The 15,259-nt window shown below is 34.2% G+C and overlaps 1 pseudogene across 1 annotated transcript in view; it reads left to right on the top strand.

The window, feature by feature from the left end:
• The window catches only part of LOC148956811 (signal recognition particle receptor subunit alpha-like), an 86,171-nt pseudogene extending 71,160 nt beyond the window's left edge, over positions 1 to 15,011 (top strand). Inside the window, exons 11-13 of the transcript XR_016141986.1 lie at positions 2,974 to 3,101; positions 10,394 to 10,570; positions 14,753 to 15,011. The product of XR_016141986.1 is annotated as a signal recognition particle receptor subunit alpha-like (transcript). The remainder of the gene's footprint in view (positions 1 to 2,973; positions 3,102 to 10,393; positions 10,571 to 14,752) is intronic.
• The last annotated feature ends 248 nt before the right edge of the window (positions 15,012 to 15,259 follow it).

The raw sequence follows: 15,259 nt of genomic DNA on the forward strand, positions 1-15,259 counted from the left end.
GATGGGGATTTTCCACGAGGTAAATTCTCCATGAAAGAATCTTCTGTGTGAGAAAATTTTTTTTTTTTTTTTGGGGGGGGGGGGGGTTCAAGAAAATTTTTCAGACGGAATCATCCGCGAGAGAAGCTTTCCGGGGGGAATTTTCAGCGAAGATAAAAATATCCGAGAAATATTTTCCGGAGAGGGGGTGGGATGTTAAGCAAGAATAACTTTTCGTGAAGGAGTACTTCCTATGGGGGGGGGGGTGACAGTTGTAATTGTAGGCAAGGTACCTTAATAGGAATGTAAAAATATAAAATAAAAGGAATTTAATGTCAGAAAAACTGGGGGAGGGCAGCAGCTCCTCCTCCCCCCTGCCCAGGCCTAAAACCGCCATTGTTAGTGGATTTCCTGGCATTAATTGAAAAACGACCAGAAATTAAATATGAAGAACAAATTTTTCCAACTGAGAGTAAGGAGCAGCATTAAAGCTTAGAACGTACAGAAATCATCCCGTATATGAGGCGGGCCGCTCGGTCCTCAATATCTATCACTATACCCAAAAGTTTGACTTTCTGTCCCAATTCTTTAAGAACTACTCCTGGAGCACAAGGGTTGTTTAATTAGAATAAGAAGTTCTTTTAAAAATAATAGAAAACTTCAGTGGTAAGAGCTAAAGATTGAGAAAGCCCTCATATATACCGAATAATTTCTGTTCGTTTTAATTTCTAGTGCTGCTCCTTACTTTCTGTTTATTTTTTTTCCAATCCAGAAACTAAATGAAAATCGACAAATGAAATTGGAAATGTTGCTCTTTTCTTTTAGAACTTAGCATTTTATTCCGTGTCTTAACTTTAGACAGACACACTTAAAAAAATGGCTGTCACGACATTTGAATGCTAAATTTTGTCTTCATAGTGAAAAATAAATAAATAAGTAAAAACTAATTAGGCAAAAAAGCAATTTAAAATGTAAATATAGAGCTTAAGCAAGTAAAGAAGTTATTAGTCTTAATTAGCTGTTCATTAAAAAATAATAAACAATTGCAACCTAATAAAGCAAATTATAAATGAAAAATTAAAACAGCCAACAATATGCAAGATCCAAGATTTTTATCGAAAACTATACGAAAATCGCTGAAAAGCATATACAAACAGAAAAGAAAAAATGCAAAAAAAATAGCAAAAAGGGTTATGTTATTGCTTAATTAGGGACAGGGGCTTATAAGGAATTATTAAAATGGTTTGCAAAATATAGAATGAAGCTACTTCAATATCTTCAAATTCTGTAATGGAAGGATCTGAGTTTAGAAACTTGATTCTTCTTTTCCTAAGGAAGATTGATTTGATCTCAAGACCATTGCCACGCTGGACATTGACTAAGACCATTGCCACGCAGGACAAACGTCCTTCAGTGACCATTTAAACAGAATTAATAAATAAATAGGATTAACAAATGAGGGTCTACCATTTCAAAGTTATATTTTGTAGCCACTTCTAGGATGCTCATTTGGTTTTATTTGGAAACTTTAAATATTGATCTTGCATCAGTTTGTTTCCCCATCTATATGGAATATTAGGGGGTGGGGGGGGGGGGGGTTAGGCTATGTATCTCGCAGGGGCGTCGATGCATGAAAATTTAGAGGGGGGGGGGTGAAATGTATTTTCCAAATCTAGAGATGGAGCCATTTTTTTTTCAGTGAAAATACCTTTCCTCTCTAAATATAAGTGTTCATCCGAATCTTGAGGAGATTTTGAGGGGAAGGAACATGTGCCTTCTCTTGTCCCCTCTTTCCTCCAATTGGTGCCACTGGTACCATGAAAAGAAAGGGAGGTTGAGCAAGTATTGTGCCCTGTGGCTGTCCTAGAAAAGGGACAGGGTAATAGGGAAATCAGTCGTGTAGTTCATTGGCTGTGAACAATTGGATAACAGATTGCGAAAGTTTTCACAAGAAAAGGTTCAGCTTTGGACTAACGAAACAAAAAAAAAGATCATTTATCTTATTTTACAATTAAAAAAAAAAAAAAAGTAGTTTTCAATGAAAAGTAAAGGGTTATATTAAACGTGAGACCAACAGAAATAAAGTACGATGATAATTCAAACACAAAGTGTACAGAAATAAAAATAAATGGTCGTTCAAACAATCACAACGGATATAGATGAATAAATAAATCTTAAAACGTCCAGAATCAAATTACGTATTCAAGTTTAAATAAGACGAACAAAAATTACTACAAATGGGAGTATGGCTACTGTCCCCTTCTCCCTCCCTAACCGTTACAGCTCTAAAGCCTATTGCGTTAATTGCATTTCATTACAAACTTTATGTATTTTGAACAGTGTGCTATAGTTTTTCAGAACATCAACGACAATTAAAAAGCAAATAACAATAATCATCAAAATAACTGGAAAAAAATAATTAAAATAAACTGAATATTTTTTATATAATTATATTAATTCCTGGAATCTCAGCAATTCATGATTTTATTTCTTATTTTATGTCATTTTTTCAGTGTTATAAACACAAAATGAAATTTGTAAGGTATTTTTTTTTAGTAAAGCGCAAATGATGCAATAGGCTTTAGACCCTTCGAAGTGAAGGCCCCAAATTGGTGATTGGCTACAACTTTTCCAATAAGAAGGTGGAGAGTATAAAACTATTAAAGTGACTGGATCGTAAAAATGAACTTATTCTAAAATAATTTCTGCTATATCAATTTATATCGAATGTTCTGTTCGATTGAAAACTTCTACAGCAAATAATATCTGACATTAAGAATGTAGAGTACTAACGTTTTTGAAATTCAGAAGGTTTCGAAAAATAATATTAAATGTATTTAGATAACATTGCCAACTTTGGATGAGAAACACAATTTCCTTAGATGGCGAAATGTACCTAAACAAGTCGTCAAGAAGGAAACAGGAGATAGTCTTGCTTTTTAGTACTTAATTTTAAAATGTATTTTTCTTCCTTTCTTTTTTTCTCGTTTACAGGTAAAGATGCTGCTGGAGTTGCTGCTGAAGCTATTAAGTATGCACGAGAAACAAAGCGTGACGTTGTCCTGGTTGATACTGCCGGTCGTATGCAGGATAACGAACCTCTTATGAGGGCGCTGGCTAAGGTGAGCATGTAGTTTTTCTATTGTCATTTTCATTTACAGAATGTAATTTGTTAAAGAGCTCGTAGAGCCATGCAACTGTATATATTTCCTTAAAAAGAGTTTACTAGGGCTACCGCCAATTTTTCGTATCACCAAGCTGTTTGTGATGAAAACAGTTGGCCACACTCTTCCGCTAGTCCAATCTACTCAGAGCTTCACTCTTCGCTTTTATCTTTTATTTTAAGTGTTTTCTTATGAAAACGTCGAACCTCAATCGAGGAGGTTCAAATTTTCGTAGAATCACTCCAGTATTAATAAGTTAGAAGAAAATGCAACTAACTTTGATTATAACTTCGTTGTGTTTTCGTTTCAAGATGTCAAGGAACTCTAAAATAAAAGCAGTATAAGTGTGGATCTTTCCAAACAGCCAGTGCTACGGTATTAACTTGAAATATAGATTGTATTATTATCAACTATATTGCCAAAAAGGGCAAAAGGACCCTTTAAAGGTTTATCTTGTTGCTTCTTATGGGCATTCTCGATATTCTTAGCAAGAGCTTCGGTCTTTACTGTTGGATCTTAAACGGAAGTCTATTATCCGGATAAGGATTTGAAGTTCCGTCAGAAGATGATAATATTAGTTTAAATATGTTATGTTAGAGGAAACAGATTATGTTTGCTGTGTTTTGAACCGAAATTAATTAACAGAAAAGGATCTTTAGCGGGGTTTTAGACGTATTTCTCAATACAAATTTGTGAGACAAAACAAAACAAGTGAAAACTATGAATAATGATTGTTTTTAACTAAACATTTCCTTGGAAGACACCAGTCTCGCCACCTTTTGTACATCCCTGCATACAATCTCGCATAAAAAACCTCAGAAATATATAATATTTTTTCTGATTCTAGAAGGTAGATGCGTTGAGAGTATTCCTACTTATACGATTCGCCCCCCCCCCCCTTAAAAAAAGGCAAAAATGTTCTGTTTTTATTTTAAAAGACAGATATATTTTGGTTTTAGGAAGATGTTTGATTGAAAACTTCAATTGGTTTCAAATCCTGTTCACTCTGCCTTAGCCAAAGCTTAATTCTTTTGAATTTTTTTGTGTCATTGTCGGCTTGTCATGAATTTTTCTTTGTTATATCTTTGTTCTAGATACAAGAGAATTTATAATCTGCTTGTGTTACGGGCCTATTATGGCTGTTTCGAATACCAGTTTTAGTTTGGAGATTCACTTTTAAAAAGACCAAAGCCAGAAAAAGTAACTTTGGTATGCACACTTCCCGAGTGAAATGTCTGAGCTCTAGGATCGATTTTCAATAAGAAATATAATTTCTGGCTAAGGCTTAGACAAATGAATCAAAAGAAAGTGAGTTGAGTTTTCGTCTCTATGTTCTTTGTAAGGGAATCAAATATTTCTGAGGCACTTCGGCAATTGTCTAAACAAACGTGAACAAAGTTTGGCTTTTGTAGTAGTTAGTGTCCGAACACCGAAATAATATTGGTTCAATATAATGCCAAAGTACTAATATTAGATCCTCCTCTCAATCAGTCGTTCCAGTGCTCTTAAATGGCATGGGCTTTTGTCTTTGTCTTAATCTACTTCCCCCGTCCTTATCGCAGAATGGGGTACCCTGCTTGCCTGGCCTCATAGTTGCATCAGGGTGGATCTTTCATTAGTTTGCCTAACCAGAACCGTGACCTCAAAAGAAAGTGCAGGGTTCTCCTGAGGAGTGGTGTCCCTTGAGGAAATTACAGCCTAGTCAACGGCATAGCATTGCACTGGATTCTGATTAATAATTCTTCTTGGTTTTATAATGAGTTGGAGGTAATAGACTTGAGACTACTTGTGAAAACGTCGACTCTTGTTGCTGGAAAAGGGGTAGGACGGATGCAAGATACTAGGTTGCACAGGAGAGATGTCATTGATGCTAGAATTCAAGATCGCCATGTAATAGCTTCTAGACTTAATTTTAAACTGAAATTTAAGAAGGGTGCTTACTTTCCGGGAAGCCATGGTGTTGGTACACTCCAGAATTAAAAGTCGAATAGAAATTAGTAGGAGCAGTTGAATGTGAAACTGAAGAGTTCAAGATTCGACAATTTAGAGTAGGGATGGAGTATTTAGGAAGTAGTTTGCAAAGTACCAGATGGCGTCCTAGGGAAGCAAGTTTGAAAAGCAGCTAGAAATATTAGCGAAAACGCTTTAAGCTTGGTAGAAAAGAGGAGGGGTTTGTACAAGACGTATATTAGTGATACAAGTATCATATATCATATAAGAATAAGAGGAAATTAAGGGAAGTAGAGAATACACTAAAGTATAAATTCAGAAGGTATGAAGTGGACGCTATTGATATAATTACCAAATGTCTTAAAGACATAGCCAGACGGTATAATAGCAAATATTGTATTTGCGTGTTAAAACATTGAGAGGAAGTAGTCAGTTGGGACTTGTCCCAGTTAAGATGTTAAATTCTTAATTAATATGAAGGGAAGTGTTAAAGAGAAACGGGTTGAATATTTTGAGAATGTGTTAAACTGGGGTAAAGCTATAGGAAAATATTTGGAAAAGAATGAAAAAGTTTGTGAGACTTTGGATGTGAAGGAAGATCTATTTTGCAAAGAAGAGTTAGAGACACTTATAAAACGATTAAGAAACAGTAAGGTCTCAAATTCCGACAGTGTGGTTAATAAATTTTCTAAATATGGTGGTTTTAAAGTTAGAGATAAAATACTTAAAATTATGAATATGATTTTTGAAAAAGGGGAAGTGCCTAGCGATTTTACGAAAGCTTTAATTGAACCTTTTCATAAGAAAAGGTGACGTAAGTGATTGTGGCAAATATAGAGGCATTAGCCTGGTTTCCATAGGAAAGAAATTACTTTGTATGATGGTCTTTTTAAACTTAGAGATGCTATAGATACAGTTTTGAGAAAAGGACGGCGTGGTTTTAGGAAGGGTAGAGGATGCGTCAGCCAAACTTTCACTCTTAGGTTAATAAATGAGAAGTGTGTGAGTCATGAAACGTCTTTGGTTCTCAGTTTTACAGATTATGAGCAAGCGTTTGATTCAGTATTAGAAGAGCTTTAGCGAAGGTCCTATCTTTGTATGGAATATCAGATAAATATATTAAAGCGATTACTGCTATGTTCAAGAATAATATTGCTGCGGTTAAGGAGAAGGAAATGATGGTGGTAGCTGGTTTTTGTATTAAATCAGGAGTTAAGCAAATTTGTGTTCTATTCCCATTTATATTGGGTATAAAAAAGCATGAAATCAAATCGGAAGGCAAGGCTCTCCTTGACTTAGATTGTTCAGATTATATGAGCGTCCTAGATAAAAAATATTCGTAAAACGAATGGGCTGTTGGAGGTTTCAAGGGCTCGGGGGTGCAAGAATAGGTTCAAAAATTAATGGTACAAAGGCTTAGTTGCTAAGACTAGGAATAAGTGAGGGAGAAGTCGATATATTTGGTTTCACTGTTTTATATATTTTACTTAAAACTAAAAACTAAAAATAAAAATAATCCCCAACGGAGGGCAGAGCTCGCAAAGTTAACCATATAAATAATAAGACCTACAAAGAAGATACATCTCGTCATAATCATAATAATAGTCAAAATTATCTTGTTTAGCCAAAAAACTACAACAAAAACATTAAAAACAAAGAAATTCTGGGCACGAGGGGCATGGAAGACCATCTCAACATGAGGACGGTAAAATAGGACACACAAACACTCACAAAATATGATATATTAAGATAAACATTTGCACAGTAATTCAGTTAAGAAGCAATTGAACAGTAGGAAATCATTTTTTTGACGTAGAAGGAATTTTTTGTTCCAACAATACATTGACCCAATATTTTAAGAAAGTTTTAGCAGTAAATGATCAATATGATTTTGAAATAACAAAAGGGAGTCCAGAGAAATTCTTAAATAACGATATGATGACATCCTCCGGACATTTTATGCTCACAAACCTGAAGCTCCGGACAAGGGATTTCTCTAGTAGCACGTTTCGAACAAATAAAAACCATCAATTCAGTTTCTGTAAAATTTTGTACTAAATTATTGGAAACAAACCATCGATTTAAAGTAACAGTCGTAACCAAATTTTCAATCAATGTAGATGACTCCCTCCCTTTAATTGGTATAGCCATGTCTTATACAAATATAATTACAAGGCCAATATTTTCCTGCAAACTTCGTTTTCAAAAATAAAGCTGTTCTAATACTGAACCTTGAAGGACACCAACATCTTTAAGGCTGTTGAAATTAGACGGATTTTCATCATCCTCTATCGTAATTTTACGTCCATCCAGGTTTAATTTTACTGTTTTTATTAATTTCCCTCATATGCCTGAATTTTTCATTTTATCAAAAAGAATTTCATGATTTGAAATGTCAAATGCTTTTCTAAAACATCATAGAAAACATTAGACACAAGAAAATTGCTATTTAAGTGAACATTTATTTCTAATAAAAGAACTGCAATTGCTTTTTGTGTCGAATGGCTTGCAATAAATTGATATGCCTCGAAATTGATATTTGATAAATATTTTTTTTTTCCAAATTATCGAAATCCTTTGTTTTAAAATTGTTTCGAATACCTTGGATAATGGCGATAAAATTGTAACAGGAACTCTGTTAGGAAATATACCCGAATAAATAAAAAAAATGAAAATATGACAAGTGGTTGAAAAATCACACTTGGCATACTCATTACCAACTTTGTTCAAAGTTCATCACATCCCAGTCAATTACTTTTTTTATATTTTAATAACCTCTTGAAATTCTGAAAAAGTAACTGTGATCAGAAGTATGCTCTTACCTTCAGTAAGAAGAAAATACTGTTTATGCCACCTACGAGAAGAAACATCTGCTGCTTAAATGATAGATGATCCAGCACCAGCAAAGTAATCGCTAAGCGTCTTAGTAACAGATTTAGGTCCTCTAACTTCTTTACTATTTATATGAAATAGCAACTCAGGATGTAACAAATTTTTCTTTTCTCAAATTTTATACTTAATCAACCCCCCAGTTTTCCGGGGGGGAATCATAGTTTTAAAACTATTTCTCGTAAACAAAATCACTCGCTCTCTCTGAGGAGCCGTATCAGCAGACTTCTTTCATTTTTCTAAATCTATTGTATTTACTTCTGTGGGATACTTTCGCTCTGATTCTACATAAAAAAAAAATATTCATATATAAATCCCAAGAATAATTTATTTATCCAAGGTTTTCTTGGAGCATGTCTCTTTCCTCTCGGATTTCTATACTGGGCAAAATAAATCAAGATTTCCTATCAATATGTTATAAGACTTATCTATGGATTCGTTTAGACTCTCTTCATTGAATACTGACCTCTACTCGAAGTCACCAAGCCCTTCTTTTAATTTAAAGAATTTTTCGCGACAAGTCTCTACGCTTTGTTTGACTTTTTCCATTATACAGGAAAGGTAGGGAAATTAAGCCATAATTATGCAGTGATCAGATAAATCATTAGGTATGACAGATGTACTTACTGCACTGCAAAGTGAAAAAATAATATCAATTGGTGGGAATAATAAATTAGGTATCCTGGTTGACATAAAACATACATGGTTTAATCCCAGAGATAGTGGGGCATTCTAAAAACTGCAGAATATTTATGTCTCTTCTAATCTAGTCTGCAGAAAAGGCAGTATTAAGATCATAAACTTTTGTGGTAACGAGAAGATCGGTCTAGTGGGTAGCTTTATTAAATGGTACCTGGGTGGTATTATTAGTTAAAATGAGAGATGCGTAGGAGAATTAGAGTAGAATAGCCAATGCCCAGGGTATTTTTTTGTTGTTGTTTTCCACAGTTGAAAAAAGTTTGGAAGAATATGAAGATAATTCTGTGAACCAAGATTAAAATACAGGAAGCTACAGTGATGACAGGGTCAAGTATGGTTCTGAAGTATGGGCGCTCCGAAAAACGGAGGAAGATTTGCTACCTGTTTGGCTGACCGTATTTCAAACTGGAAACTGCACGAAAAATATGGTTTTATGTAACTTTCTAGGACTATGATGAAAGTAAGGTTGTGATGGCTAAGACCTTTTTTTGTGGCTGAAGGATGATAGATTGCCGAGGATCGTCCTTTTCGGCTAACCATCTAGGGCCGAACGAAGAGCAGGGAAAGGCAAACGAAACCCTGAATGAACTTTGAAGAGGTTGACAGTTTTAGTAGTTGGAGATGGCGACTCTTTCAAAATTTTTACATTTTACCCAAGGCAAATTGTGAGCCATGAGTATAAATATCTTGAAGCCCTTCCAAAACGGTATTCTGGCCATTTTAAAGTCAAAATCAATTTACGCTATTTATTTTGTGTTTCTGTTCTTTTATAAATTTCGTATCTGTATAGGTTTAGAATTATATTACCCTCTTTAGAATCGACCGAATGTAAGATACATGTATGCAATTATCATTTTAGGGAAAATTTACACTGCAGGTTTTACCTATAAATTAAAAAATAGTAATGGATAAAACCATGCAACCGAAAATAAAACTGTCTGGAAATCTTTGAGGTAGGAAAGAAATAAAACAGCAAAAAAGATCAATTTTACGATTTTTAAAAAAACAAAGCACAGTAAAAATATATAAAGAAGAAGGAAGGATGAAAGACTTGTTTAAGTATAACTCTTATATGTTGGAAATTAGCAAAAAAGTGAAAGCGACAAGTGAAAGTCTTGCGGGTGACAAAACTGCCCAAGGTATGGCAAAAGAAGTCGTGATTTCTTGAAATTGTTCTTTTAGGCACTTCTTGCTAGTTCTAATATGACTTCTGTTACACTATCTGCCGATTACGAATTTGAAGTATCAAGTATCAAAATCCGTGGATTTTGAATTGAAGTTATCAAGTATTTTGCAGTTGGTTGCATCAAGACATGGCTAATTGTAGAAAGAGAAAAAGCCAAGACGGGTTAAACGATTGTTTGCCAGTTATTTCAAGCAAATTCATGGTCCTATGTCAATTCTAAATTCTTGGTCAACCTTTTTAAGACCATAGGCGGGCGTGCCTTGTTTTGTTATAGTTTGCAACAGCTATTTACAAAAAGCTATTTTGTTATAGTTTGAAATTCTGAAGCCTGAATAATTGTTTCTAGAACACAAAAAACTCTGATAGGGTAAGCATCTGGTGTATGTTCAAATTCTAATAGAGCTTTTATTTTATCGTTAATTATTTTAACAAGTTTCATTTAACAGAAAGAATATACGAGGCCCATCAAGGGCTTTAGGCTACCTGTTCTCCAATTCTGATTTCAAAATATTTCATTTTCTTTTAGCTAATCACTGTCAATGGGCCTGATCTTGTTTTGTGTGTTGGTGAAGCATTAGTTGGTAACGAAGCTGTAGATCAGTTGGTTAAAATTAATCAAGCACTTTCTGACTTTTCCCCTGCCAAGGAACCCCATCTAGTTGATGGTATTGTCCTTACCAAGTTTGACAGTATTGATGATAAGGTGAGTTCTAACTAAATAAAGAAAAGTAAAACCTGCGCTCGACTCAGCTTACAACTCGGATAAAACAAAACATCTGTCTTATCTTTCGCAACCTAAATGACGTCTAAAGGAAACTAGAGAATACGTCAATTCTTGTACAAAATTTTTTTATAGTGATTGATAATATCTAAGTTAAATTGAAATCACATAAAATATCAACATCGGAAATAAATGTCATTTTAGGCCACTGTTTTTAATGATGTCATGACGATTCCCCCTCCTTAAAAATTCCCCCCACGCATAATTTTCCCCTGTCAAGTATCCCTCCTCCCGTGAAGAATTTCCGCTGAAAAGTTACACTTGACTGCGTAATTTTAATCAAGATCACTTATCTTTTTGGTGTTGTTTCCTGCTTTTTCAGAAACCTGGAAAATTTTCTCATACTCGGCACTTTTGATGATAAAATTTAAATTCGGTGGATTTTATGTATTTGATGTCACCATAAGAGCTAATTCTTTTTATGTAAGTATTGTTATCAAAACTTCTTTTTATAAGGTTCTGGTTACTATAAAGCCGATTCGCTGCTTACTTATCGTTCGTTATTACAACTTGTTTGAAATCTGGCCTTCCAGAGGTAATTTCTACTCCTCAACTCATAACTTTCAAAAGTTGGGTCAAAATCGTTTAGTGAATATTATAGCTACAAACAATTTGGACTATGGGAACAATTTCAGTATACTAAAACGTTCAGCATTTACAGCAATTGAACCTTCTTTGTTTTACTACCTGGCTGTTTCTCCAGGTAAAATTGTCAAGGGAAGGGGAAGGGCCAAAGTAAATGTTCTTGAATCTCTAGCCTGAAGCAGATAGACTATCGTAGATGGTAGTTTGACCCCCGAGCTACCCAGCTTTGTTTAAGTTTTTATTTGGCTTTGCTTTTTCAGCTTGTTTATTGAGGCTATAACCTAATTGATAATTTCATTGCCAAATGTCAATTTGAGCCACTCACAGGGGAGTAAATGATCTCCTTTGAGCGGGGAAACGAACAGAATAAATAGCATACTAGAGTACTAGTATGCTAAAAAAGCTTAAAACCCTTGCTTTTCACATCTGAATCGGAAAGAGGAAAGAAAAGCTTCCTTTAAGATAACTTAAAACACTGATAAGTCAGTCGTTCAGGTAGTAAAAGCTGTTTTGCATCAAGCAGTTCGTGGTAACTAACTGTAAGTAAGGAGCGACACGGCTCAATAGTAACCGAAACTGTAAAAAAAATGGAATTTCAATAATAATAGATACATCAGAATAATTGACTTTTCGTTGTAGCACCATATATTCAAAGTTCATTGACTTTAATTCGATTTTCGAAAAAGTGGAGAAAAAATGTGTTACTGTCTCACCGCCCATATTCAATTCTTGGTCTTATTCAGTCTTAAAAAATATTTCAGGCACAAGTTGCCTTCTAATTAATTGTAAAATTCTAGTACTAGGATTTTACTTAAGGACAAATTATAAGACTATATAATATAGTCTTATAATTTGTATAATGACTTGACCCCAGACTATATAATATTTGCGTAAAATGACTTGCTACCTGAAGCAAACAAGTACTAGTAAGTGGGGTTGAGAAATCACCAAGCATATTATGCTTGTGTCGCATATACTTCAATTTCTCTTTAAACATAATACAAGATTTATTCACAGAAGAAAAGGAAATAGAAAAAATGTCTTGCGACTACGCTATACTCTTTGCGTCGAGTCTTTAGCCTATACTCCGAGAAAGTTATCTGAATCAATTTCGAATGTATTACGTGAGGTATTGTAAGTTTCTTCTTTGTTTGACACGTTCTATAGAGGACTAGTCTCTCGGTTTGGCGCTACTGATATTATCAACTTTGCACCTTCATGAACAGCAACCTACCTCTGAAGCTTGCTTAAGGCTGGGCTCTTATCCTGTTGCTTTAGACTGTTGGATATTTTTATAGTTATTTATTACTTTTTGTATACATATATATTTGGAATCCTGGGACTTTCCGTTCTTAAAAAAACGATCTATATAGGTCAGATGTTTGAGAAAATTTGTTAAAAGCCTTGATTTTTAAAAATAAACATACATATCAGTCATGTCATATTTATGAACATTCAAGAAGCGTGCATACGTCCTTATTTTTTCAGGGAAATTGGTATCTTGGGATGTTCTCGCTAAAAAAAAAAACGATCTAGATAGGTTAGAAGTCTGAGAAAATTCCTTAAGAGCCTTAATTTTGGTTTTTGCAAATGATCATGTACTATGTTAGTGCATCATATAAGCATTTCTTATGACATCATATACGCATTTTCTTACATGATGTCATGCATAGCATAAATAATATTGTTGGGTTTGCAACGCAGCAGTTATTTATATAATATAATGTCTGTTGGAAGGTCTAAAAAACAAAATTTGCACAATCAATTGCGACAACACCTTTACGGGCAGCTAAAGCAAAGGCCATTGCTAAATTGTTTGAAGCAATCAAAATCCAAAAACATGTCAAAAATGAAAATGAAGAGCAAAGACACGAGCGGTTAGAAGATATGCGAAAATGACAATCAGAGCGTATCAAAAATGAAAATGAAGAGGAAAGACATACACGGTTAGAAGACATACGACACCAACCATGTGAGTGAGACAAAATGAAAAGCATGCGGCTAGAAGAAATGAGAAACATGTGGCTAGAAGAAAAGCGGTAGCGTCTCAAAAAGGAAAGTGAAGAGGAAAGACACACGTGGTTAGAAGAAAAGCAGCGGCGTGTCAAAAATGAAAATGAAGAGAAAAGACACACGCGGTTAGAAGACATGCGACACCGAGCATGTAAGCTAGTCAATGTAAATCAACCTGGACAGCCATAATCGAAACGTGTCAAAATTGAAAATGATAGAGATGATGATTGGGTTTGGGATTTTGACATGGATAAGGTCATCAAGACCTACTGTACCTTTGGTAAAAAAAAAAAACAAAGGTTCGGCGATATGTATTTCATAATGACGAAAGACAAGCTGAGGTAAAACGAACCAAACAAATTGAAAATGATAGCGATAATGATTGCCTACCATACCTTTGAAAATTAAAAACCTGGACTAGATAAATCGTTGGTAGAAATATAAGTTTTTGCCCCACCGCCTGAACAATTAAAAGAAACAAAGATTCGACTATTTGTCTTTGATAATGACAAAAGAAAAACCGAGGCAAAAGAAGAGGTTTTTGTCCCACCCCCTGAACAATTAAATGAAAGGTGGTCATCCATGCCTACCATACCTTTGAAAATCAAAAAACTGGACTAGATAAATCTTCGGAAGAAAACCAAGTTTTTGTCCCACCGCCTGAACAATTAAAAGAAACAAAGGTTCTGCATATGTCATTCATAATGACAAAAGTCAAGCTGAGGCAGAATTCAAAGGTACAGTAGAAAAAAAAAACTAATTTTACATGGGCACTACTTCTAATTTAAGGTCCATTTAGACGTCATGACATCAAGAAAAAGCTCAAATTGTCTGCGTTTAGAAGACAAGTGACAATGATAATCCATATATAGAAGTGGGCCGAGTCCCGGTGCCCGGTGGTGAAGCCGAGTGGCTCTCGGTACTATATATATATATATATATATATATATATATATATATATATATATATATATATATATATTATATATATATATATATATATATATATATATATATATATATATATATATATATATATATATATATATATATATATATATATATATATATATATATATATATATATATATATATATATATATATATATATATATATATATAAATAAGGGAAAATTGCTTTCATGGGAAGATTTACAAAACTTCAAGTTTACAAAAGTCGTCATCAATCAAATCTGGTCGAAATGCAAATCTGCAGCTTCTACGCTTCCCAATTTTTATCATTTAGTTTTTACAATACTCAGGTCTGACTAATAAAAGGCAATAGAAGTGTTTCTCTGGGGAGGTTTTAAACTTCCGAAAGAAAACAAAAACAAATTAGTTATATTGTAAATGCTAGAAAATATAGGGACACTGAAAAACTAGCTAGATTTCTAGATTTTGGTGGAGGTACGAGTACAAATGTCCCCTTTTTTATGTACTTACATGGTCAATTGGGTTTCTTATTAAATAATGGGCATCCTATCTCAAACTACTTCTATATTGTAGGTTGGTGCTGCCATATCAATGACGTATATTACAGGACAGCCAATTGTGTTCGTTGGAACAGGACAGACATATGTTGACTTGAAAAATTTGAATGTTCCAGCTGTTGTTGAAGCGTTAATGAAATGATCTCTTACCTGATTGCACTTCATATCTGGAAAATGGATGGAAGTGAACTATATAAATTGATTATTCGATGTTTACGTGTTTATAGGTTGTGGAACGGTTGTTTTATTTTGAAGATTAAATTATATGATATGGTTATTGTCTAGACAAAAACTGTTTTGTAGGTTAATATCATTTCGTTCTGCTTGCTTTGGACTTCCATACTCGAAAAGACCATAAACTTTTTGCTTTGCGTGGGGTAAGCCAGCTGGAATTTTTAACAGTATTCCCGGAGTTTGCTAACCGTGTCAAATATCGATAGTCAATGCTACGTATTCCTTTTTGTGATCGTTGTCTTAGCCCATTGTAATTGTAATCCGGTGAAGGTAATAACCAAGCTAGTTC

This window comes from Artemia sp. Qi Xiang Cuo, chromosome 1 (assembly GCF_049724085.1).
Source record: "Artemia sp. Qi Xiang Cuo chromosome 1, ASM4972408v1, whole genome shotgun sequence".
Classification (NCBI taxonomy): domain Eukaryota; kingdom Metazoa; phylum Arthropoda; class Branchiopoda; order Anostraca; family Artemiidae; genus Artemia; species Artemia sp. Qi Xiang Cuo.